A 24,420-nucleotide genomic window follows, 5' to 3' on the forward strand; every position below is an offset into this window, starting at 1 on the left:
CTCAGTGTCAGTCAAATCTCTACACGGGGGATGGAGGCAGCAGCAGAGCTGCCAACTTGGGCAGCAGCTTAGATTTAGGCTGGCTTAAAAGCATGGGTGGACCCAGGGATTTGAACCCAGGGGTGATGCTGGTACCTGCAGCCTCAGCTCCACTTCCACAGCCCAAACCCACCAGTGTCAGAGGCTGCGATGTCCCCATCCCAGACATGAGTAAGATGCCAGACAGGGCTTTTTGGTGACACAGACGTTCAGGTGAGCTTCAGCCCACTGCGGCCGGATGAGGGTCCCCAGCAGCGAGGCTCCATGTGCCACCGTCACCACAGCTGCCCTGGGGACCTGCCCACCCCATAGAGCCACCTTTGCCAGGTTTTGTCTGCGAGAGGATAAGCTGGGCCACTGCTCTAACACTGGTTATGGGATAGTCCCACTTAACTTAGCAAGATTTTAAGTCTTTACAACAGATACAGTCATAGAATCATTTTGGTTGGAAGAGACCCTCAAGATCATCGAGTCCAACCATTAACTCACCCCTGGCACTGCCCCATGTCCTGAGAACCTCATGTCCGTCCGTCCAGCCCTCCAGTGATGGTGACTCCAGCACTGCCCTGGGCAGCCTGTTCCAATGCCCCACAGCCCTTTGGGGAAGAAATTGTTCCCCACATCCAACCTCAACCTCCCCTGGTGCAACTTGAGGCCGTTTCCTCTGCTCCTGGCGCTTGTTCCTGGGGAGCAGAGCCCGACCCCCCTGGCTCCAAGCTCCTTTCAGGCAGTTCAGAGATCAGAAGGTTTCCCCTCAGCTCCTGTTCTCCAGCTGAACCCCCGTAAGTCTGAATGTCCTTATATCACCCTCCTTTCAAACCACCATACGCACACGGACAAAAAGGACCTGCCATGGGCCGGATCGGCCCGTTCTGGCCCTTTGGGCTGGAACAAAAGCTGGTGTCTCGCTCAGCTCGGCGGCACAGCGGGCGCTGCTCCCGTTCAAAGCAGCGTGCATAGCAGATGCCTTTGTGCACACCCAGGTGTGCAGACACACAGTGCCGGGGCCGGGGAAACTGGACCTCTGCTCTTTGGATGACATTGGCTCATCAGCTGATGGGAAGTTTGACACAAAAATCCCTCTAAAAATAGAAAAGCTCTGGAAAAAGCACCAGCCCCTCAATGTGCACTCAGTGCATTACGCTGCAAGCCGGTTCCTGCACACTGGGGACACAGGACAGGGTGTCCCGCAAGTGTCTGTCCCACCTCCTCCTCCTTTATAAACTGAAGTCGCATTCCTCAAGTAGGATGAAACCTGTTAAGAGCACGTAATGCTGTCCCAAACCTTTGAGGCTTGTTCATGGTCCTTCCTGGCTGTGTGACACTGATGACAGGATAACTGTGACTTGTATCGTGTCCCCACAGCATCCCTGTACAAAGGAGGCTGGTGGAGCAACAAGCACAGAGGGAGGGACCACTCCAGCCCCCTTGGGCTGTTGGACATGAACCCTATTCCAATAACTGAGCAGGTAAAACATTTTCCAGCCCTCTTTTCCCTCATTAGCAGCCCCAGTGGTACCCACACACGAGCACGGCCAAGAAGAGCAAAAATCAGGTTTATCCCTGTTAATTTAGGTGCAAGACCCAGAAGAGGCAATTTCTACACCTCATCTTGCTGCTGTGCCTCTGCTTGTGGGATGAGCACGGAGAAACCGCATCCCTGCCACGGAAAACCAGATGGCCCCAAGAGCACGGCAGGAACGGTTAAATCAGCCACGTCCCCATGTCCCAAACGAAGCAATTAAATGAATTAGCAGGTGAATTAAGAGATATCAATCAAGACACGGAGGGAAGAGCCCTGCAGGCACTCAGGGAGGGGAGATGCTGCAGGGAATGGCCAAGACATAAATCTGATGGGAGCAATAATGGGATGGAAATTTATCCCAGCTGCAAAGGAGAGACTCACTCACCATTTACCACAAGGAGATTCTGCAGACATGGGTCCCTGCGGGATTAACCCGAGGGGCTGGACCCACACAGGGCAGGAGGAGGCACAGATTTACCCCAAGCATCACCCAAAGGCTCATTCTCTTTTTGGTTCAGCCCATGCATGGGTGGTTTGGGTGCTACTTCGCTTCACTGCAACCTGTTCCTGTGCACATTGTATCCTGTTCTGTCTGCTGTGCTTGGGAAGGGAGGCTGGGGGTGATGAGCACAGCCTGGGGACGGTGACAACAGGGTCACAAGGACTTTGAACAGCACCGATGCTGGTCCAGGACAGACTCGTCCCACCTCGCAGTTCCCCAAAAGCATCTGTGCTCTGCCTTCCTGAGCACGCTCAGCAAAGACACGATACAGCATAAAACTGTGTGCTCGGGACAAGGCAACGCTGAGTGACTCAAAGAATCATAGAATCCTAGAATGGTTTGGGTTGGAGGGACCTCCCCAGCCCCCCCAGTGCCCCCCCTGCCATGACAGGGACATCTTCACCAGCTCAGGTTGCTCAGAGCCCCGTCCAGCCTGGCCTGGGATGTCTCCAGGGATGGTTCATCCACCACCTCTCTGGCCAACCTGGGCCAGGCTGTCACCACCCTCAGGGCCAACAATTTCTTCCTCATGTCCGGCCTGAATCTCCCTCCTTTACTCTAAAACCATCACCCCTTGTCCTATCACAACAGCCCCTGCTCAAAAGTCTGTCCCCATCTTTCTTATGGGCCCCTTTTAAGTCCAGAAAGGCCGCAATAAGGTCTCCCCCGAGCTTCTCTTCTCCAGCTGAACACCCCAACTCTCTCAGCCTGTCCTCCCAGCAGACGATGTGCACAGCAATAGGGACGTGCACGGGTGCAGGGACACACACACATATGGGGACACACACATATGGGGGGACACACATGTGCAGGAAGCTCCTGCCTCAGTTCAGCTCCCCTCGACATGAGCATCTCCTCATTTCCGTACCTCCTCAAACCCTGGGATTTTCTCCATTCCGCAAAAGCAACAGCAAATCTCCCATTCCCACGCACGCCTTCCCCCGGCAGCCCAGCTGGTGGTTCATACACAAGACACCATCCCCGCGTAGCAAATCCCAGCGTTCCTAAGGCGGATCTGCACCAGCAACCGGTCACTTCTAAGGACCTTGGGGACATCAGCGCGCAGATGGACTCAACACATCGCACACTTTGCCGCTGACCTCCGCAGCAGCGAGGACGGACCAAAGCCGCCCTTTAGCGCTGGGTGTCAGGGGAGCCTGAGCCTGCTTGCAATTAGCAGCAAAACGCTGCCCACGAATCCCAACCTTTCAACTGTTATCTGGTAAAACTACACAAATGCTAGCGCCTGGGTTTAGAGGGCCTTATCTGATGGGATAATCATTGGGTAGAAGAGTGAGGATGCGAGGAGACAGCTGGCGAGCTGCGAAAACAGCCACTGCGTGCTCCAGCCCTTTGCTGGGTATTTTTAGTCCCACGGGGCTGCCAGGCACAGACTTGCTGGAAGCAGGTTTGTTGCCAGTGAAAACGTGCTTGCTCTACTATCCCTTCCCCCCCCGCCTCAAAACGATGCATCCCCTGCTCTTTGGGATGGGAATCAGCACAATCACGCGTTGGAGAGGCCGCTTTGCAGCGATGGTGCCCACATATAAAGCAGCTAATGGGGAGTGAAGGGTGTTATTTTCGCCCTTGAGCTCATTATTTGCTGGGTGTGAGTGCCCAGAGGATGCTCGGCCCGTGGTACCAAGTACAGCACCCACGGAACACCCCGTTTTTCCCTGTTCCACCGGGGAGAGAAGCACACCTCGAATTGACCCACGCACGAACCCGCCCGTGCACAGAGACAGAGACCGGCTGGCGGTTTTTCTCTGAACAGCTTCGCTCTCATCTCAGCCCTGACAAGAGAAAGCACAAAAACCTCCACGGCTCTGTCAGCGAGATCATCGCCCCAGCAGGCAGCTGGCAAAGAGGGCTGAACACGCACCTCGGAGGCAACAAGCTCGCGGAGATTGATCATCCCATAAAAACGTCAGTTTGATCTTTTCTGCTCCTGGAAAATCCTCATCAGCTGCCCAACCCGGCCTCAAAAGAGCAGCAGCAGAGCCCACACCAGCAGCTCTCTGACACAAGGATGGTTTCTCCTCCGCGGAACCAGCCAAGGACAGGTCCCGGCGTCCCCTGCTGACCCCTGCCCAGCCAGACTCCGGAGGGAGATGGAGGGCGATGCCCTTTTGCTGTTGTTTTTTCCTTGCAGCGCTTTCTTTTTGCACCTTTTCCTTGTGATGCTGCGTTAAACGCGATTACTTGTACTCGTACATATCCCACAAGCTCATCCCGCAGATGGAACCACGTCCCAGCCACCGATCCCAGGTGTTTGCCCCATGGAAGGTCAGTCCTGACTCACCAAGCCATGGGAGGGCTTGTGGATGGCAGAGCAAGAACATCCTCAACATCTCCATCAACCCACAGAGCCCTCTTTGCATTTTACCCTCATGGGAGATGTGGCAATTAGCGGCTGAGAAAATTGAGATTATTCCTGCGCACCAGACAAAGAGAACGCTGAAGCGCCCTGGCTGAACAGTGGGACTCCTGTTGCAAGTGCAGAGCCTAGAAAAGGAAATCTTCACTTTGGCAGGTCTCAGAGACACCTCCGCCATGTGCTTGTGCCATGGGCTGAGATGTCACCTCCGGAGGCGTTTCTGCCCTGCCACGGTGCCTGGATGGGGTTTGTCTTCATTGGGGACACCCAGCTGAGCCCCACGTGTGCCAGGAGCTCCTTGCACCCCTCTATACAGCCCCACAGAACCCCAGGGTCCCTCTCCATCCTTTTGTTCCCCCCTCCGTCCCCATGCTTGGGCACAGACCCTGCGCTGGGTATTCCACAGGTTTCCTCCAGTTTTACAAGCCTGACCCTGAGCAGCCTTGGCTGCAAGTTTGACCACTCTGGTCTCTGCTCCCTGGGCAATCATAGAATGACAGAATCATGTTGGTTGGAAGAGACCCTCAAGACCATCGAGTCCAATCATTAACCCACCCCTGTCCCTGCCCCATGTCCTGAGAACCTCATGTCCGTCTGTCCAACCCTCCAGGGATGGTGACTCCAGCACTGCCCTGGGCAGCCTGTTCCAATGCCCCACAGCCCTTTGGGGAAGAAATTGTTCCCCACATCCAACCTCAACCTCCCCTGGTGCAACTTGAGGCCGTTTCCTCTGCTCCTGGCGCTTGTTCCTGGGGAGCAGAGCCCGACCCCCCTGGCTCCAAGCTCCTTTCAGGCAGTTCAGAGATCAGAAGGTCTCCCCTCAGCTCCCGTTCTCCAGCTGAACCCCCATGAGCTGATCCACAGAGAAAAAGCTGCATTTCAATAAGAAAACCATTCACCAGATACTGCCTCATCCCAGCAGTTCCTTACGTTTACTCCTGGAATAAACCATGGCCTCTGGGGACCTCCAGTCCTCTGAGAGGGACAAGGAAGATCCAGTTTACCCCAGGGCCCATATGGTGATGGTGCCTCCACATTCCCGAGCACAGGGCACCGTGCAGATGGCACCCGGCTGCTGCCAGGGACAGCCCGTGGCCAGGACACCCAGGGATAATAAGGGAAATGAGGCATTCTGGCTAGAAATAAGGTGCCAATTTTCAGTAGCAAAGGATGAGATTCACATACTCAAGGGCGAGATAGATTTGTAGGAGAGTCACCACTGCAGAGACCCGCGCTATGGTTGTGATGGAGACCTGAGAAAAGATGTAACGGTGCCTCCTTGCACATCCAGGCTTGGGATGTCACCTGGGGTCCCCAGACCTGCAGCAACGTGTCCTTTGCTTCCTAGACGACAATGTCCAACTTGTCCCTTGCTGGAGATGCAACCATGGCAAGACAGGACATTTGGGGAGCATCTCCAGCTTTTGAACCTGTCTCGGAGGTAGCAGAGAAGAGGCAGGTGCCCCTAAAGCACGGGGACAGAGGACAGGGCAGGCAATAAAAGACAGATACTCCCAATATCTTACCTTAATGGGCACACTTCTGTCCCAAAGCCTTGCTCCAAAACCAAAAAGCAGTTCCCATCCTCAGCCCTTGCTCGCTCCAAGCCGCTAAGCCAGAGGAGAAACCAGAGGGGAAAAATGTCCAGATCTGGCTGTTTCTTTGCAGAGAGAAGTAAGCGTTAGCATTCAACTGATATTTATAGTTCCCAGTAGGAGGGGAGGCATTACACACAACTTCCAGTGGGTATTTTCAGAAAGCCACCTGCTCCTCGCCATTGTGCAGAAACACAATTGTTCCGCAACAAAAAGCTTGTCAGACAACGAGTCGAAACCTCTGCCGGGTCCTCTGGCACAGATATGGGGTGCAAGGGACAGTGAACACCCCTCATAGGGGTTGGCACCCAAACTTGGTCATGTACACCCATTTACAGGACTGTGTCACCCTCTTTTGTGTTGTATTGGTCATGTCATGGTCCCTGCCTCAGTTTCCCTGCTTCCAAAATGGGTTACGTGTCCTCAGCTGACCCCAGAGAAAGGAGTAATCTCGGTTTATTGCAAGGAGGAATCTGGCATGGGAAGGGATTGCTGGGGTGAAGACACCAACACACAGACGGCGCGCTTTTGCGCTTTGGGGTGAGATGACAGACGGGAATGAGCCTTGGAAGGGCTCCAAGCTGGGTGATCCTTCTGACAAGTGGGATCCCAAAGCTTGGCCAAGAGACTCTGCAAGCCCAGGCTCACCTTCCAACATCATCTCTGGGTTTGCAACAGGGAAAAACACAACGGAGGGGAGAGAGGCCGACAGGTCTGAAGTTGCTGCTAAATCCATGAGGATCCCAGTGTGATCAGCTCACGTGAGAGCCCAGTCAGTGTGATGGTGAAATAAGGGAAAATCATAGAATCACAGAATCTTTGTGCATGGAAAGACCCTCAAGATCATGGAGTCCAACCATAACCCACCCCTGGCACTGCCCCATGTCCCTGAGAACCTCATGTCCGTCTGTCCAACCCTCCAGGGATGGTGACTCCAGCACTGCCCTGGGCAGCCTGGTCCAATGCCCCACAGCCCTTTGGGGAAGAAATTGTTCCCCACATCCAACCTCAACCTCCCCTGGCGCAACTTGAGGCCGTTTCCTCTGCTCCTGGCGCTTGTTCCTGGGGAGCAGAGCCCGACCCCCCCTGGCTCCAAGCTCCTTTCAGGCAGTTCAGAGATCAGAAGGTCTCCCCTCAGCTCCTGTTCTCCAGCTGAACCCCCAGCTCCCTCAGCCACTCCCATCACACTTGTGCTCCAGCCTCTCACCAGCTCCGTCCCCCTCTCTCAACTCGCTCCAGCACCTCAAGGTCTTTCTTGGTGTGAGGGGCCCAAAATGTCCCCAGGATTCGAGGTTTGGGCTCCCCAGGTCCCAGCACAGGGACGGTCACTGTCCTGGGCCTGCTGGCCACATCAGTGCTGGTACCAGCCAGGATGCTGGTGGCCTCCTGGCACTTTCCAGCCGCTCTTCCCCGAGCCTGTAGCATTCATTGTGACCCCATGGTCACCATAACAAGCCCCATGAGCTGTATCTCACCCGGCTGCCCAGTAGGCAGAAGGGGTTACCCCAAACCATTAGAAATACAAACCAAATCCCCCAAAACTTGTTGCCGCAATCCCACTCCAGTCACCCACAACAATATTGTTTTGTAGCGGATTTCCATGAAAACCCGCCAGCATTGCTGTATTGACGGGACTGCTGGCAACACCAGAGAAATACCGATTCCTTCAATGGGTGAGCGGTTGGGAAACCACTTTGTGCCGCGAGCCGGGCTCTCTGGAAGGGGGCAGGAGGATGCGCTTGATGCATGAATGACACCGAGACATCTCTTCCAGGATGTGGTTTGCACTCAGGTCCATCCACAGAGACAGGGAAGGGTATTAACAGCAACTGGCCCAAGGCAGAAAAGCCACAACGCTGGTTACGATGATTTCCTTTTTCAATAGCTGCTCTGCTCACCATCTCTGTGGCTGTTTCATCCTTTTTTTCTGTACTTTCGCAACTAAACGCTGTGTCCTTTGCTCCGTTAGGATAAAGCCTTGGACTTCTGCTTCATCCAGTTTAGTTTAAACAAGTAACAGAGGGAAATGCAGCCGTCACGGCTCTTCTAGAAGCACATCGAGGTGAACCAGCCCCTCAATGAATCTGCAGGTAAAGGTGAGCACTGGGATCCCAGCAATCGCACTGGGTTCCAGCCCAAAGGGGATGCAGAGTCCTTTTAAGAGGGAACAAGGCACATGGATTCAGCCTGCAACCATGGGGAGAAAACTGTGCACTTGTCACTGGGGTGGCATCGCTGCAGAAGTCCCCTCACCTTCGGGAATGTGAGGCTTTGTGCCTCAGTTTCCCCGCGAGCAGGGTGAAATTTTGAGCCGCTCTCAGCAGTGGGGACTGAAGGGGAGAGCCCAGGGTGTCAATGGCTGCTGTGAGCTGGAGGGATAGCTGGTGATTTTCCATGATTTCTCTTGAGGTTTGCCAGGGGTGCATCCCTCCCTCCCCCACGACACTTTTGCTGAGGAGTTATTTCAGCTGGGAGCCTGACGGCCCGGAGCCGGGAGCCGGGAGCCGGGAGCCGGGAGCCCTCCTCCTCCTCGCTGCCAACCAGCCCCTGCCCCGCTTTAGTCACACACCGCCAGCACTTGCTGGTGCTAATTTATTCAGCGAGGGGGAAGAGTCACCAGCGAAGGGCGGCTGCTGAAATCTGTGCCATGGGCGCCCCCGAGCCCCGGGGAAAGATGCAGAGGGGGTTCTTATAATCAGAGAATCATTTTGGTTAGAAAAGACCCTCAAGATCAATGAGTCCAACTGTTCCCCCACCCCTGGCACTGCCTCATGTCCTGAGAACCTCATGTCCGTCTGTCCTACCCTCCAGGGATGGTGACTCCAGCACTGCCCTGGGCAGCCTGGTCCAATGCCCCACAGCCCTTTGGGGAAGAAATTGTTCCCCACATCCAACCTCAACCTCCCCTGGTGCAACTTGAGGCCGTTTCCTCTGCTCCTGGCGCTTGTTCCTGGGGAGCAGAGCCCGACCCCCCTGGCTCCAAGCTCCTTTCAGGCAGTTCAGAGATCAGAAGGTCTCCCCTCAGCTCCTGTTCTCCAGCTGAACCCCCAGCTCCCTCAGCCGCTCCCATCACACTTGTGCTCCAGCCCCTCACCAGCTCCATTCCCTTCTCTCCACTCGCTCCAGCACCTCAAGGCCTTTCTTGGTGTGAGGGGCCCAAAACTGTCCCCAGGATTTGCGGTTTGTCCTCCCCACGTCCCAGCACAGGGACGGTCACTGCCCTGGGCCTGCTGGCCACACCAGTGCTGGTACCAGCCAGGATGCTGGTGGCCTCTTGGCCACTTGGGCCCACGCTGGCTCATGTTCAGCTGCTCTCACCAACACCCCTAGGCCTTTTTCTGCCGGGCAGCTTCACCCGCTCTTCCCCCACCTGCACACCAATACCCACCACAGCAGGCAGCTATTCCAGAAGAGTGGTGGCATTTGGCTTGGGCATTGAATGACCCCAACCAGAGACAACTCAGATGGCCACGGTAGCTCAAGAGATGTGGGAGAGTTCAGCCTTGCACTCACCCCTTTTGCTCTCCCTTCATTTTGTTCTGTACCTTCAGCAAGTTATTTAATCCCTTTGCTGATGGCGCAGCTAATTACTAAACAGCTTTGGCTCAGCTGCAGTGAGTGGTGGTGGGGAGGACACCAGCGCGATTCTCAGCTGCAGGCAGGCTCTGAAGATGATGGGGCCTGATCCAGAACCAGGACAACTCTGCAACAACCCCCCCGCATCTCCTCCCTCCCTGGGACACAGGGGTGAATGGGGCTCAGAGCTGTGTGGTGCTCAGCTCCGTACAGGGCAAAACAGGATCGTGGGGTGTAATCCCCACCTGGTCAGAATCTGCTCTTCTTCTCAAGCATCCTCATGCTGGGGAGAACCACAACCTTCCCTGGTCGAGTCTCGGTCCTTTGGCACCTTGGCTGTGGTCTGGAAGGGGTGGATGAAGCCGGCAGAGGAGCACAGAGGGCAGGACTGGTCCCAGTAAGGAGCAGAGATGGGGACAAACTGCCATTCACCCCCAGCCCAGGCTGGGATTACCCACTGCCGCCCAGTGTCAGCCCCCGGCGCCTCATCCCCGCGGTTCACGGCAAGTGACAGGACATGGCATGACATGGCAGAAGCAGCCGTGCGGGGACATCTGAGGACAGTGACATTTAAAAGGCGGCTAGGGGCAAAGTGCAGGCACTGGAGCTCTGTCTGTTTCTGTCTAACCCACATCCAGCAAGTCCACATCTTCAACCCAGACTCCTCCTTACCCAAAATGAGCCTGGAGCTGAAGCTCTCTCGGTACACGGGGCAGTGCCGCAGGAAGGCTTCTCCTGCATTTCTCTCGCATTTTAACCCTTGTATCTCGCAAGAAACAAGGTTCTCACCCAGGTTGGCCAGAGAGGTGGTGGATGAACCATCCCTGGAGACATCCCAGGCCAGGCTGGACGGGGCTCTGAGCAACCTGAGCTGGTGAAGATGTCCCTGCTCATGGCAGGGGTGGCACTGGGGGAGCTGGGAAGGTCCCTCCAACCCAAACCATTCTGTGAGTCTGTGATTCTGTCACTGTCCCCTCCAGATGTCCCCAAAGAGGCCAGCAAAGGTGCTGGCACTACAGGGCAACTATTAGTACCCATGCTGTCACTGTGCCCATTCAGTGGCCCTGGCACCCACCCTGTTTGCCACAGTCCCAACAGTGCATGCCCTGCCCTGCCTTCAGCCTTGGTGCTCTTCACCTGATCTTGGGATGCTCAGCACCACACTGGATGAGCAGAGAGACCGGCCAGAGGAAATACAGTCCCCAGCATTGTTCCCCTGGTTTGGGGGATCTGAACAAACAGTGCAAGCTTCAAATTGAGGGAACTAACACAAACCTGCTCCAGAAAGTGTGGGGAGTGTCGCAGTTTGCAGTGGGGTGGCAGCTCTTCTCTGTGTGAGCAGAGCTCTCATCTGAGCTTTTATCATCACAAAAAGCAGCGCCGGGCATTAGTTCAGCTCAATTTCCAACTCATTCCCTCTTAAAATGTCAGTTCTGTGGAGCTGAGCTAATGCAGTGAGCTCCGTGTCCTTGCCAGCAGCACCCGGTGCACCCCGGGCACAGCCCCGCGTGGCACTGCCAGCCCCAGGACCTTGTGTCCTTGTCCCCACTGTGCTTTCCACAAGGTCCCACAGCCATGCCCAGCCCAAAAGGACTGCGAACGTGGTGGGCCTGACCATGCCACCATCAAGTCTGGCCTGTGTTTTCATCCATCACCACCAAAGGGTGTCCATGAAGCATCCACGCCCGTTACGCCCACTGGCACAAAGCCCCTTGATGCAGCACTTTGCAGCCCGCCCCCCCCAGCACTTCGAGGGGCTCCTGGACACTCTGAGCTGTGACAAGTGGCCTCGTGACCAAGCACGGGCAGCAGGGACAATCCCCCGATCCACCCCAGGAGGAGGAGGTGAGAGCAGGATTGGGCCGATCCATATAAGACATCGCTGGGAGACGGGGAAAGAGCGTTTGCAGCTCAGCAGGCTTTTAAAGAAATTAAATGTAGGTAATTACATCAGTGCATGATTGGCTGGAGAAGCAGGCGCGGTGGTTTCCATCCCGGTCCCTCTGTCTGAGCATCTTTCCGTCCCTCCCTCCCTCCTGGGGGCACTGGGAAAAGGGCTGGCCAGAAAATCTTAAAACGAATGGAGGGAGGATGAAGGGGATGAACCCAACGTGCTGGCAACACATCTGCTGTCTGAGATGACAACGTCGCGCGCCCTCTCTATTAAAAGCAAGCAGTGTATTACAGCTGTCAAGCCAACAGGACACGCACGGGGTTGGGAGTCCCTTTCCACACCCAACGCACGCACAGCAGCGGAACCAACATTTTTTAGATGGTTTAGTGTCCATTTTTACAGACAGCTTTAAATTTCTGGCTTCTTTATGACGTGATTTTGGGCCCTGGGCATCCTGCAGTGCCCTGTTCCTGCAGATATCAGACCAAAGAGAGCCCATGTGCTCTTGCCCAGCTCCACCAGCCCTGACTTAGGGATGGGTCAGCCTGAAGCAGCTCATCCCCAAGACCCACCACATCACCATCGCAGAGCCAGAGAGGCTGCAATGCTGCAGTCCCTCCAGGGTAAAGCAGGGGAAAATGAATAATGTGTCAAGGGTCAGTGGGATGCTCATCTGAGCAGAAGTGGTTCTCTGCCCGTCCTCCCATGCCATGTCCTCCTGCCATCTCTCCAAGCTCAGATGCTGCCTGCAACCCCCAACCCACCTGAGACGACCTTTACCTGCCGTGCTCATACACAATCATGGAATCCCAGACTCCCAGGCTGGTTGGGTTGCAGGAGCTCTGCAGATCCCCAGCCCAGCCCTGCTCACGCAGGGTCACAGAGCAGATCACACAGGTGGGTCCAGGGGGTTTGAATGGCTCAGAGAAGGAGACTCCACACCCGCTCTGGGCAGCCTGGGCCAGGCTCTGGCACCTCCCAGCAAAGAAGTTTCTGCTCATGTTCAGATGGAGCCTCCTGTGTTTCAGTCTGTGCCCGTTGCCCCTCACCCTGGCGCTGGGCACCACTGAACAGAGCCTGGTCCATCCTCTGACACCCACCCTGAGATATTTATCAGCATCAATAAGATACAGGGGTGTTCACTGAATGAATCTCAGGACACGCACATCTGGCAGACACAGCTCCCTGATCTGGTCTCCACTGGGTAAATGCACCAATTTATCTCAGCCAGTTTTGGAAGGGGCCTGGTTTGCACAACCACAAGCCCATTCCTGCCAAAATCCCACTATTTTAGGCCAGCTTGTCTGAAGTGACGCTTGCTGCTGGGTTTCACCTTGCTGCCATCCACATGAGGACCTTCAGTCTATGCAGACAGAGCAGCAACGCCTCCCTGATACAGAAATCCACCCGGCACAGGAGCCCAAAAGGATTGCATTTACCCTGGAGCCAGCATCCTGAAAACAGGAGGTGGGATTTTTCTGCATCATCTTTTGCACGGGGCTTGGTCCTCGTAAAGGACGCAGTGGCCCATTAGGTTTGACGAGCCCCCAGCAAAGCATTCACAGCACTGGGTGTGCACATTAACACCCACCCTGCAGATCCATCACTGTCATGATGTGTTGTCCCTTTCCCATCTCCAACATCCCAACCACACCTGCCAGTCACCACGTTCCAGCTCAGCAGAGCCACCTCCACTTATCTGGAGCTGCTCAGAGCTGACACGCCAGGATAACACAAGGGCTGGGCTCACACCCAGCGATGCGCTGCGTCCTTACGGGCGAAACAGCGCACAACACCTCTCCCAATGTGCTCCAACCCCAGATGTGGCATCAACCTGAACAAGACTCATCCCTCTTTATGGCCAAAGCCACCCTCCTTCCAGGCACTGGCTCCCTGTGGTACATTTGTAGGCCCAAACCCTTTCAGGCACGGAGGAGGCACAGACACAAGCCCACCTTGCTCCTGGATCTCAAGGGATTTCCAAAGAGCATTGGCCAAACCTGAGGGCTGAAAGAAGATAAGGACCAAATCTTGCAGAGAATCTCTAACTCCTGAGGGCCAAGAACCGAATACCTTCCCAAATTGGGTTTCAGCATCATCTCTGCCCTTTGTGAAGCATCCAGTCATCCTCTAGCTGGGTCTGGTCTGGAGAACACAGGACAGGACCAGACAAAAGGGCTTCTGGGTCAACCTTGGTCTCGTGAGCAGGAAAAAATGGGTTTTCTGGTGGGACTGATGTTCTGAAAAGCAATTACACATGAAGACATCCCCTACAGATTATGCTGTGCTCTGGCCCAGGGCCCAAGTCATCCTGGGTTTGGATTTTAATTAGGCCCGTTTTGGTATCTGTTCTCTACTTCCCTCCAGATAATGATTTAATTATTGCAGACATGTCTTCAAATTAGCAGCTTCCTCAGTGGTTTATTCAGCTGGGATCTCCACAATTACAGAGCCCATCTCACCGCCATCAAAAGAGAGGCTGGAGGGAACAAAGGAAACCAAAACGCTTCCTGGAAAGAGAAATCATGCAAGCACCCAGCTCCTGAGTGGGGCCACTGCCAAGCCCTTCTCCTACAGGTGTCCATGTCTCCCAGTTGGTTGAGCTCTGAAACACACCCCAAACACCTGCATCAAGCATGACCACAGTGGCATCAAGGCTGGTCTTGTCTTCCCACCATCAAACTTCTTACCCAGCAGAGCATGAGTAGGTAGAGAGGCCAAGCAAGGTGAAAGGGATGCACCATGAGCTGGGACAGAGAACAATCCCCAAGGGATCGCATTTTCATAGAATCACAGAATCATAAAATCACAGAATCAGACAATCAATTTGGTTGGAAAAGATCCTCAAGATCATCAAGTCCAACTGTACCCCCCCCTGGCACTGCCCCATGTCCCTGAGAACCTCATGTCCGTCTGTCCAACCCTCCAGGGATGGTGACTCCAGCACTGCCCTGGGCAGCCTGGTCCAATGCCCCACAGCCCTTTGGGGAAGAAATTGTTCCCCACATCCAACCTCAACCTCTCCTGGTGCAACTTGAGGCCGTTTCCTCTGCTCCTGGCGCTTGTTCCTGGGGAGCAGAGCCCGACCCCCCCTGGCTCCAAGCTCCTTTCAGGCAGTTCAGAGATCAGAAGGTCTCCCCTCAGCTCCTGTTCTCCAGCTGAACCCCCCAGCTCCCTCAGCCACTCCCATCACACTTGTGCACTTTGGGGGAGACCCTAGGAGAAGGGACCTGGTGAGGACTCTGCTCATTGTGAAGCCGCAAGTGCCCATGTGCTCTCCCCATGGTTGGTACTCCCAACGCAAGCCCCCACCCTGGGAAGGACCACGAGGCAGAGCAAAAGGCAGGTGCCTGGTGGGGCCAGGCAGAGGAGGACGCACGGCTCCTGATGACAAGCCCAGCCTCCTCGTCCAGCAGTGGGACACACTGAAGTCCTGCAACGCTCCAGGTGCGAGAGACGAAGGCTGGAGAGAGAACAGCAGAATAGGTTGCTCAAAAGAAATATCAGATGTGCACGCAAAGCCAAGGACATGGCACAGAGAGACAAAACGACTCGGTGCCAAGGAGCATTAACTCACCCATAGAAAAGCCAAGTCCCTGGCTAAAGAGCCAAGCAGGCAGGTTCCTCACTGTGAGGCCGGGGCTGAGCATCTCCACACTGCAAGGTCCTGACAAACCCTTCTCCCCAGCACGATCCCTCTCCCCAGGCCAGGCTGGGAAAGAGGGGACACGCTCAGGAGGTTCCCATCTCTTATTACAAAGGTCAACAAGCTCCAAGGACACAACCTTGCTCCTTTTCCACCGAAGCACTTGAACGACCAACTGCACGTTGCGTTCCTCACCGGTACTGCTACAATCCCCAGTTTCCTACCAGGGAACCAGATTCTGCAGCTGGAAAGCTCCATGGCCTCTCCCTGCTGTAGCACGGGCAGCAGCGGAAAACGTCCGCCGGCTCCTCTGCCGCTGCAGTTCACACTCCAGTAGATTCACCCAAACCAGCTGCAGCTCCCACTGCTGCAGAAGAGCCCTCGAGCACGGCCACGCACAATTCTGATGCTGAAAACACAGCCCAGGTCTCTCAAAACCCAGAATAATGCCCCGCTTGTGAGGTTAAACAGTCTCCTCCCCTGGTTTCCCTACTGAACACGAGAAATCAGCTGGGCAGCAAAAATAGCTGGGTGATGCAGCTTGTCATCCCAGCTAACGGGTTTGGGGACACGGCCCCGGTGGCCCTCGTGTTTCCGGAGGGATCCGCAGCCCCAGCGCCACATCCCTCCAGGGCATCGCCCGGCTCTGTCCAACCCGCCAGCCACCACGAGCCCTCAAGCGTTTTGAGCTCTCCAGCCCATTAGATTTGCTAAGAGAGACCAACATGTCTGAGAGCGAGAGGGGGGAGAGAAAAGGCCGTGATGACACAAGCCCTTTAGTTTCATTTCCTTAAGAAACCAGGCTAAAGAAGATGGGAGTGGAAGCGACACACGAGAGAGAAGGATTTTCATTAACCCGATCAAACCTCCCGGAATGTGATAACAGAGGCAATAACAGACACCTCCCCTCTGGCCGAGGACAAAGAAAGGCTTCCTAGTCACGAAGAGGAGGAAGAAAATTGGACTAGAAGAAAGGAAATGACTCAAAAATGGCTGAAATGTCAGATGTTATTAAAAAGCCTTCACCCAGACAGAAATAATGACTGATGAGGACCGGGATACAGTGGGGGATGTTGAACAGCTGCAGAACAAGCGGGATGGGGAGCGAACACCTGAGAAGGGCTCCACTCACCCATGAAAGCCGCTCTGGTGACCACAGCAGTTGGCTGATTTCTGGTGGTGTTCTTGGGGTGGCCTGGCAGAAATTTGGGGTGCTGAGGGGCCATGTTGGTGAAGAAGGTGACAGCAGCGGCAGGGGATGGTGGTGAAACGCCTCCATATTTTGAAGCATCCTTACAGAGGCCACTCATCCCGCTCTGCTGCCACCTCCGGGGCCACCATGCCACTGTGCCATGTCACCATGTCCCTGCTTTGGCTCTTGAGGAGAGGAGCACAGATGCTGTGTTGTTTCCTCAGGTCAAATTCTGCAACTCAGCTGCCAGAATCCTGAGCGGACAAGCAAATGGAGCAGTCGCTCCGGCATCCCCATGAGCATCGCCCTGCAAGTGGACACCCACTCTGACCCCCCCAGGGACCATCCCATCTTCTTCCTGGGGTGGGTTAGAAGGGGGTGGTCAGTAGGTCAGAGAGGTTCTCCTGCCCCTCTGCTCTGCCCTGGGGAGACCACACCTGGAATATTGTGTCCAGTTGTGGCCCCTCAGTTCCAGAAGGACAGGGAACTGCTGGAGAGAGTCCAGCGCAGCCACAAAGATGCTGAAGGGAGTGGAGCATCTCCCGTGTGAGGAAAGGCTGAGAGAGCTGGGGCTCTGGAGCTGGAGAAGAGGAGACTGAGGGGGGACTCATTCATGGGGATCAATATGGAAAGGGGGAGTGTCAGGAGGATGGAGCCAGGCTCTTCTCAGTGACAACCAGTGATAGGACAAGGGGCAATGGGTACGAACTGGAACACAGGAGGTTCCACTTAAATGTGAGAAGAAACTTGTTCCTGGTGAGGGTGGCAGAGCCTGGCCCAGGCTGCCCAGGGAGGTTGTGGAGTCTCCTTCTCTGCAGACATTCAAACCCGCCTGGACACCTTCCTGTGGAACCTCAGCTGGGTGTTCCTGCTCCATGGGGGGATTGCACTGGATGAGCTTTCCAGGGCCCTTCAACCCCTGACACTCTGGGATTCTATGATTCAGAGGAGCTGAGCCAGAGCATCTGCAGCCAGGGCTGAGCAGAACCTTCGCTGCCAGCAGCAGCCGGTGCCCATGTTGGGCAAGTACGGCTTCACACAGCCCTGGCCTTTTCAGGTTTTTGGAGGCTTTTTCAGGCCTTCGGAGGCTTTTTCAGGCTGTGGTGGTGACAGGCGGGGAGGGCAGTGTCTGGGCTGCAGTGGTGTCGTGCAGCATTGCGGCCTCGCTGGCTGCTGCTCCAGAGCAAAGGCAGCTCCATCCCAGCCCGGGAGGCTGAGCTGAAGTCAGAGAATCACAGAATCATGGAGTCATTTTGGTTAGAAGAGTCCCTCAAGAGTCTGACTGTAACCTAACTCTAGCACTAACCCTTGTCCCTAAGAACCTCATCTATTTGGCTTTTAAACACCTCCAGGCATGGTGACTTTGTTTGTAGATCAGCTCTCCCTGCCAACAAGGCCAAGAGACCGAATCTGCCAGGGCGAAAAGCTTGCTTGCTTCTGAGTTACACACCAGTCTGTCCAGTGCCCTGTGTGAACTGGAAACACCAGCATGCCCTCTATGTTCACCCATTATGGAGCAGCCCAGATGCTCAACCCAAAGCGGTCAGTCCTCTGTCCTGTATGTTGCATCTCAAAGCCAGACATGTAAATTATATATGTGCCGCGAAGAGGATGGAATAGCCACGTGGGACACACAGGGAGGGTTAATGGGGATGAAGTGCAGTACACCGTGGTTTCGACAGCTCCTAAAACACGCAGCGATTTGGACACAAGAGCATCCTTGTGGGTAACAGCCAGATGTGTGCATTCACCTCTGGTCCCCACGCCACAGGGACGGCTCGGGGGCTTGGAAAAGGTGAGTTTTGGGGGGCATTTTGCTTGATGCCACATCAGGGATGAGTTTCACCTCCTAGACGCTGCTTCCCTGAATGCTGCTGCACCCCAATGAGCAGCACGGAGGGCAAAAGTAATAAATGCTCATGTACCCCAAAGACTGACACAGCGTTACTTAAAGACCGGATCTCAAGAGCAGAATTTCACCCTTCGTAGCGTAACAGATGTCCTGAGCCATGCAGCAATATTGAAATAAAAAATGGTGGCTGTACAATAGCCAAGTCATTTGAGAATTAAAGCGCTGGTATTTTTAGGCAGCGGGAGTACGTGTGGGAGAGATCTCAAAGTGCAGGCTGATGCCATTTGCTGCAGGGCAGTTAGAATTAGATTTATTGACGACGTGTGATTTGAAAGCGACACCAGTGCTCACGAAGAGCCGTGCAGTGATCAGCAATGCTGGGGCTTATTGCGGCTTCGTTTGAAGAGACAAAATTTCTTTATACACATGTCAACACAAAGGACACACAGAACGAAAGCCATTTCTGCTTGCAGAGATGCTCTGATTGCCATCTCCAAAAATGGCCCCTGCAAAAGTCTGGGAACTAAATTAACTAGAAGCACATGATCAAAAATGGTAAGAAATGCTCTTTTTTTAAGATGGCAGCTCCAAATTGTTGGCAATAGTTGAGTGATTATCATCCAGGTTTTGATGCTGGGGAGGAGGAAAGAGAAGTCTTTTCTCTCCATCAAACACGAGCTGCTCTCTGAGAGGCACATCTGGATATCAGACAGATAATGGCAGCAAAGCGAAGCCTTTCTTGATCTGGGCTAGAAGGAAAGGCAGCTCAGATCAGGAGACATGAACCTTCTGGCTCCAATTAAACGCTTAATGGGTTAAAATGAGTCAAGGCATGTTATTGTGAACATGGTGATCGGAGAGCTCAAGCGCTCAGAGTGGTTCGGGGAGGTGCTGGGATGCTGGCAGTGACCTGGGAGATCTTGCTCTGTCCCCTGTGTCCCAATGAAGCTCATGGGCACCTGCCTGGCAAGGAGTGAGGGCAACAACTCTCAGCAGGCAGATGGGGATCTCCAGGAATTCCACCCATCCGATCTCTAGCACAGCCAGGATTTCCAAGTGGCAAAGCAGCAGCCAACATCTGGTTTGCTCAGCCCTTCCATGGGTCATAGAATCATAGAATCATAAAATGGTTTGGGTTGGAGGGACCTTCCCAGCTCCCCCAGTGCCCCCCCTGCCATGACAGGGACATCTTCACCAGCTCAGGTTGCTCAGAGCCCCGTCCAGCCTGGCCTGGGATGTCTCCAGGGATGGTTCATCCACCACCTCTCTGGCCAACCCGGGCCAGGCTCTCACCACCCTCAGGGCCAACAATTTCTTCCTCATGTCCAACCTGAATCTCCCTCCTTTAGTTTAAAACCATCACCCCTTGTCCTATGGCAAGAGCCCCTGCTCAAAAGTCTGTCCCCATCTTTCTTATGGACCCCTTTTAAGTACAGAAAGGCCACAATAAGGTCTCCCCGGAGCTTCTCTTCAGGTGCCCCTTTGCTGATGCTGGACCCATGGTCAGACATCACCACCACGGACACCCCAGCCCCGCAGTAACTATGATGGTGACATGGGGACAGGATCTCTGTTGCAACCAGCACCTCTGCACAGGGATGCAGCCGACGGCAACGCCAGCTGAGGTAGGAAACACGTAACCAGCACAATGGGATGGCAAATGCACCAGCTGGAACGCATTCCAGTGACACCCATTCTGCCTGACCCACACCAGCCCCGGCAAGAAACAGGCTGTGGTGATACTGGGAAGCCCCATGGAAACAAGGAAGAAAAAAGAGGAGAAAAGAGAGAAGAGAGAAGCGGGATTTGGCCATGCCACCCTCACACCTCCTCCCACCACCCCTTGCCGAGAGCGGGGAGCTCGGCTTTGCAGCGTGCCAGGGAAAGCACAAGCACGGGGACAAGAGATCCAGCAGCACCAAAGCCACCTCGTCCTGCAGAGACACCAGCCAAGCCACCGCAGCGCTTCCCGAGCCTCAGCACGACACTGTGTGCCCAAATGGACCTTGAAACACTGCCCTGCGCTCCCCAAACCCAAGTCTCACCCAGGGAGACCCTCAGTTTAGCTGGATGCTCCTTTGGAGATGGAATTTCAAGGCACGGTGCTTTCCACCACCCCAGGGACACAGGTCTGTCCCCCAACGACCGAGGACAGGAGGGTGCAGAGCCCATGTCCCCTGGCTCTGCTCTGATTTGAGTCCCCCAAGTGGCCTTGCAGACCGTGGAGCCATTAAGGTGCTTCCTGAGAGCTCGTTCCCCCAAACGAGAACGTCATCTCGCAACCTCGCCCGGAGAAATCGCACTTGCACAAGGTACTTGCGCATTATGTGGGACAGTTGGGGACCAGAATAACTTCCTCTCCTGGCTGATCAACGTGTGAATAAATCAGCCACAGCCAAAAATAACCTCTGGACCTTTTTTGACTCCTTCCTGCAAAACAGTTTGCGGGGGGGGAGATGCTAGAAAGAGGCCAAGATCTTGTTAGTCCAGCTGCCAGGCACTGAATTGCAGGGCAGATTAACTGGATTACTGAGGTTATAAACTTTGGACAAGCCCATCTTTCCCCTCACTGTCCGTAGCCCCTGGCACCATGAATTCCTGCACGAGGAACAGCAGTAGGCACCACCACCAAGCCTATTTAATTCATGATTAAGAGCCTGAGATCAGGTTTATGACACCTGCGTTAATGCCACGGCATGGCTATAAACACCCTTCCTGATTTTGGAAGGCAGAAAGGCCAGGCCTTGGCAGCAGAGGATCTGTCTGAGGATGCCCTGCGCTAACGAGACTCCCGGAAAGGTGAGCGCTGGGCCGGCTGGGGGGCCGAGCATCCTCCCTTCCCAGGCTCCGGCCATTCCACCTGCAGCCCAGGCTTCTCCTCTCAACCCCCCCAAGGGCACCGCACAGCCCCCAGCCCCACAGCAGCACCTTCCCCAATGGCCTCAAGTTGCACCAGGGGAGGCTGAGGTTGGAAATCAGGAACAATTTCTTCCCCAAAGGGCTGTGGGGCATTGGAACAGGCTGCCCAGGGCAGTGCTGGAGTCACCATCCCTGGAGGGTTGGACAGACGGACATGAGGTTCTCAGAGACATGGGGCAGTGCCAGGGGTGGGGAATGGTTGGACTCCATGATCTCGAGGGGCTTTTCTAACCAAAATGATTCTCTGATTCTGTCCCAGCACAGCAGCTGCATCGCAAATGATGCAAGCTGGGAGGCAAAACCCATCTGTAATTACGAAGAAAATTCATTTCTACCAAGAAAGGGTGGAAACGAAAGCTTTAAATCAGTGCACCTGAGGGATGAGCAGCGATGTGGGGAGGCGTTCCCTTCCCCGGCTGCACCATCCTGCCCTGGCGATGGATCCTCAGCCCTCCGGGAGGCTGGATGGAGTGCTGGGTGGGCAGAGCACCTTCCCAGCCGCACAGCCCCGCAGCACAGCGCTCACTAATTAAAGAAATCGGCCGCACGCTGCCAACGGCTCAGCTCCCCCGGAGGAGCTGGGCCCATGCCCCGGCGTTTCCTAGCGCGGCACAGCCTCCCGACCCCCGGCACGCAGCGGCAGCCGATGTCGGCTCGGAGGCTGCAGAGAGAGAAATCACGCAGCAAAAAACCCTGGGAACTGCCCTCTCCTGGAAATCGGTCGCAATGGACAGGAGGATGGGGGAAATGAGCTCTCATCTGCCACTTGTTTTCTGCCTTTTTTTGGATGCAATTAACGGCAGCCACCCAGCCGGTACCTCCTCGCGCTTGCTAACAGAAGCGTGGTAGAAACTGCAAACCTGAAGCTGAAAAAAAATATACATAAAAATCTGCATTTCAGATAAATTCCAGCCTTGTCAGTCCTGCAGGATTACAGCGCTGGAAACAGTGACCCGGGAGCTGATTTAAAACATCAGGGTGGAGATTCAGGATAGAAAGGGCAAGTTGGAGGACACGGGGTCAGTCGCCTCCTGGCTGGTGACTTTTGGCCCTGTATTTTGGGGAAGGTTTGGCACCCGGTGTCAAAATCCCTCCACGTCCCCACTGCGGGATGGAAATCACTGCACTGCCAGGGGCTGAGCGGCTTTGCACAAAAATGAGGGAGAGAGATGAACACCCGCTTCATTCCTTCGGGCGTCCTCACCGTGCAATTCAAACCGAGGGCTTCACAACCATGAGGATTTTAACCTGCTTGACCACAGCACAAACTGAAGGAAAACCCAATTATATCAACGCAACTCTTTTTTAGCAAAGAGCCTTGAATCATTTTTCGCCACTTCTGCTCCAGATGGGTCCGAACACAGACCTGGCCCCCAACGCTGCAGTTGTTTCATGTGATATTTTCCCGTCCTTCCTCCCAAATGCCAACTCGTGTGAGCGCACCCACACGTGCACCCACCTCCGAGCCTTTCGGCATCGCTTGCTCATAGAGGAGCCCGTTAATAGCTGAAAACTTCCAAACGCATCCCTCAGGAGCCTGGTCAGGGCTTGGAGCCACCTGTGGAGCCCTCATGCTCGGTCAGGACCATCATCCCCACACTCACAGAAAGCATCTGTAAATTGGGGGGTATGTTATAGCATTTAACACCTCTCTGGGATGCAAGCTGAGCAACAGATCCAACGTCCTTCCCCTCTGGTTAACAGCCTGGAGACCTCCCAGCTCACTTTTGGGAGCCATGTGGGAGACCTCAGACCATTATTTAGGAGGAAATTAATTGTAAAATGAGGTTTCGAGGTTTGCTAAAGAACCCAGTATCTTTCTGCTTTGCTGGAAAATCATAAACGGCACTGCCCAGGCAGTGGGCAGAGATGTCAAAGTCACTCCCTGCCCCCATAGAGCTGAGACCTCCAGAAGCGTTTCCAGTTGGGTCCCAGTTTGGGGGAGGCTCCAGGGCTGCTTTCCCCAGCTTCAGTGTGACTCCCACCTCCAACAGGGTGTCAGGCTCTTCCCCAGCACTGACTCACAGCCACAACCTCCCCACCCAGCACACTGAGACCATCACTCGCCATGCTTGCCCACCATCCTTGTCCCTGTCCCCCAGCGGGAGCCACGTGAAAGGGCAAGGGTTTCAAAAAGAGCCATCAAAAGATACAGACAAAGAAGTTTTTAAGGTGGTTTTTACTCCTGGCACCTTTGGAGACAATTGATGTGCAGGAAGCCAAACCTCCAGCAGGTTCAATCCTCCAGCATCTTCACTACAGCTGCTGGTGAGCGCCACGGCACAGCTGGACTGAGCCACCGGTGCAGAGCAAGACCTGCTCGCCCTCACCATGGAGCCAGAAAGCTGCATGGAGACAGCCAAGTCATTTCATCCCACATCTGCCCAGCCACAGCTGAGCTGGCCACCCCAGAAAGCCAGATCCCACCACCAGTCCAATCAGTGGTGTCTCAGGAACCTCCGGTTTGGGGGCTCCCCGCTGGCTTACAGCCGGTGGTCCAGGTCCTGGACAACCTCCAGTGTGCCTCCTGGGAATGAGATGCAGGAGGCGCCTGCACCAAAGCCAAGCAGTCATCCATGTCCCTGAGGGGGGACAGCACCCCTGTGCTGGTGCCTCCCTGGCAAATCTCCAAGGAAGTCCCCACAGATCAGTCCCATTTCCCAACCAGCAACGTCTGGAGATGCCAAGGGCACAGACACCCAAGACCCCCAGACCATCAGAACTATGAAGACACCAACTTTCCATCTCCTCGAACAGCGCCACAACCAAGAAGCTCCCAAACCACACATGTACATTCATCTCGGTACCAAACTCCAGCTCACACTTTGCGTCTGCACCAGCTCGCGCCTGTAAAGTGGCATCGTGGTGGTGTCAAACCCACCAGGAGAACCTCATGCCAGTGTACCAGCAGATGGTGGCAAACAAGCTTAGATGAATACTCTGCCAGCCCGGACTTGGCCAAAACCAAGGCGTCCCCAGAAGGTTTTGCACAGCTTTAACAAAACCCAGCTTCCTAAGCCAATTGCTGTGATAATGATGCAATTTAGGGGATAAACAAGCCCTTTAAGGGCTGGTGTTATTCAGGAGAAAATCACGATGTCTGGAGGAAGCGTGCCACAGCCGTGAGGAGACGGCACCAGCTGAAAAGAGGACGGGAAGCAGCGTGAGCACAGCTGGAGCTGGCCAAGCTGGCTGGATGCTCACTGGGCTGGTCCAGCCCTGGGCACAGTGGGCAACCACTCGGTGCCAACGTCCAGACTGGACCAGCCTGGTGAGCATCTGCCCAGTGCTGAGCTACGGGCT

General features: G+C 54.9%; 1 protein-coding gene across 9 annotated transcripts in view; it reads right to left on the reverse strand.

Moving 5' to 3' along the window:
* Nucleotides 1-24,420, reverse strand: part of PPFIA4 (PTPRF interacting protein alpha 4) — a 60,988-nt gene that overhangs the window by 35,456 nt on the left and 1,112 nt on the right. Inside the window, exon 1 of one of the 9 annotated variants that reach the window (XM_065854576.2) lies at nucleotides 5,970-5,990. The exons of the other annotated variants lie outside the window; for them this stretch is intronic. The gene's annotated coding sequence lies outside the window, so the exon portion shown is untranslated. Of the gene's footprint in view, nucleotides 1-5,969; nucleotides 5,991-24,420 lie in introns of those variants that run through there. 9 annotated transcript variants of the gene reach the window in all.

The sequence above is a fragment of the Patagioenas fasciata genome, chromosome 21, assembly GCF_037038585.1.
Source record: "Patagioenas fasciata isolate bPatFas1 chromosome 21, bPatFas1.hap1, whole genome shotgun sequence".
Lineage (NCBI taxonomy): Eukaryota > Metazoa > Chordata > Aves > Columbiformes > Columbidae > Patagioenas > Patagioenas fasciata.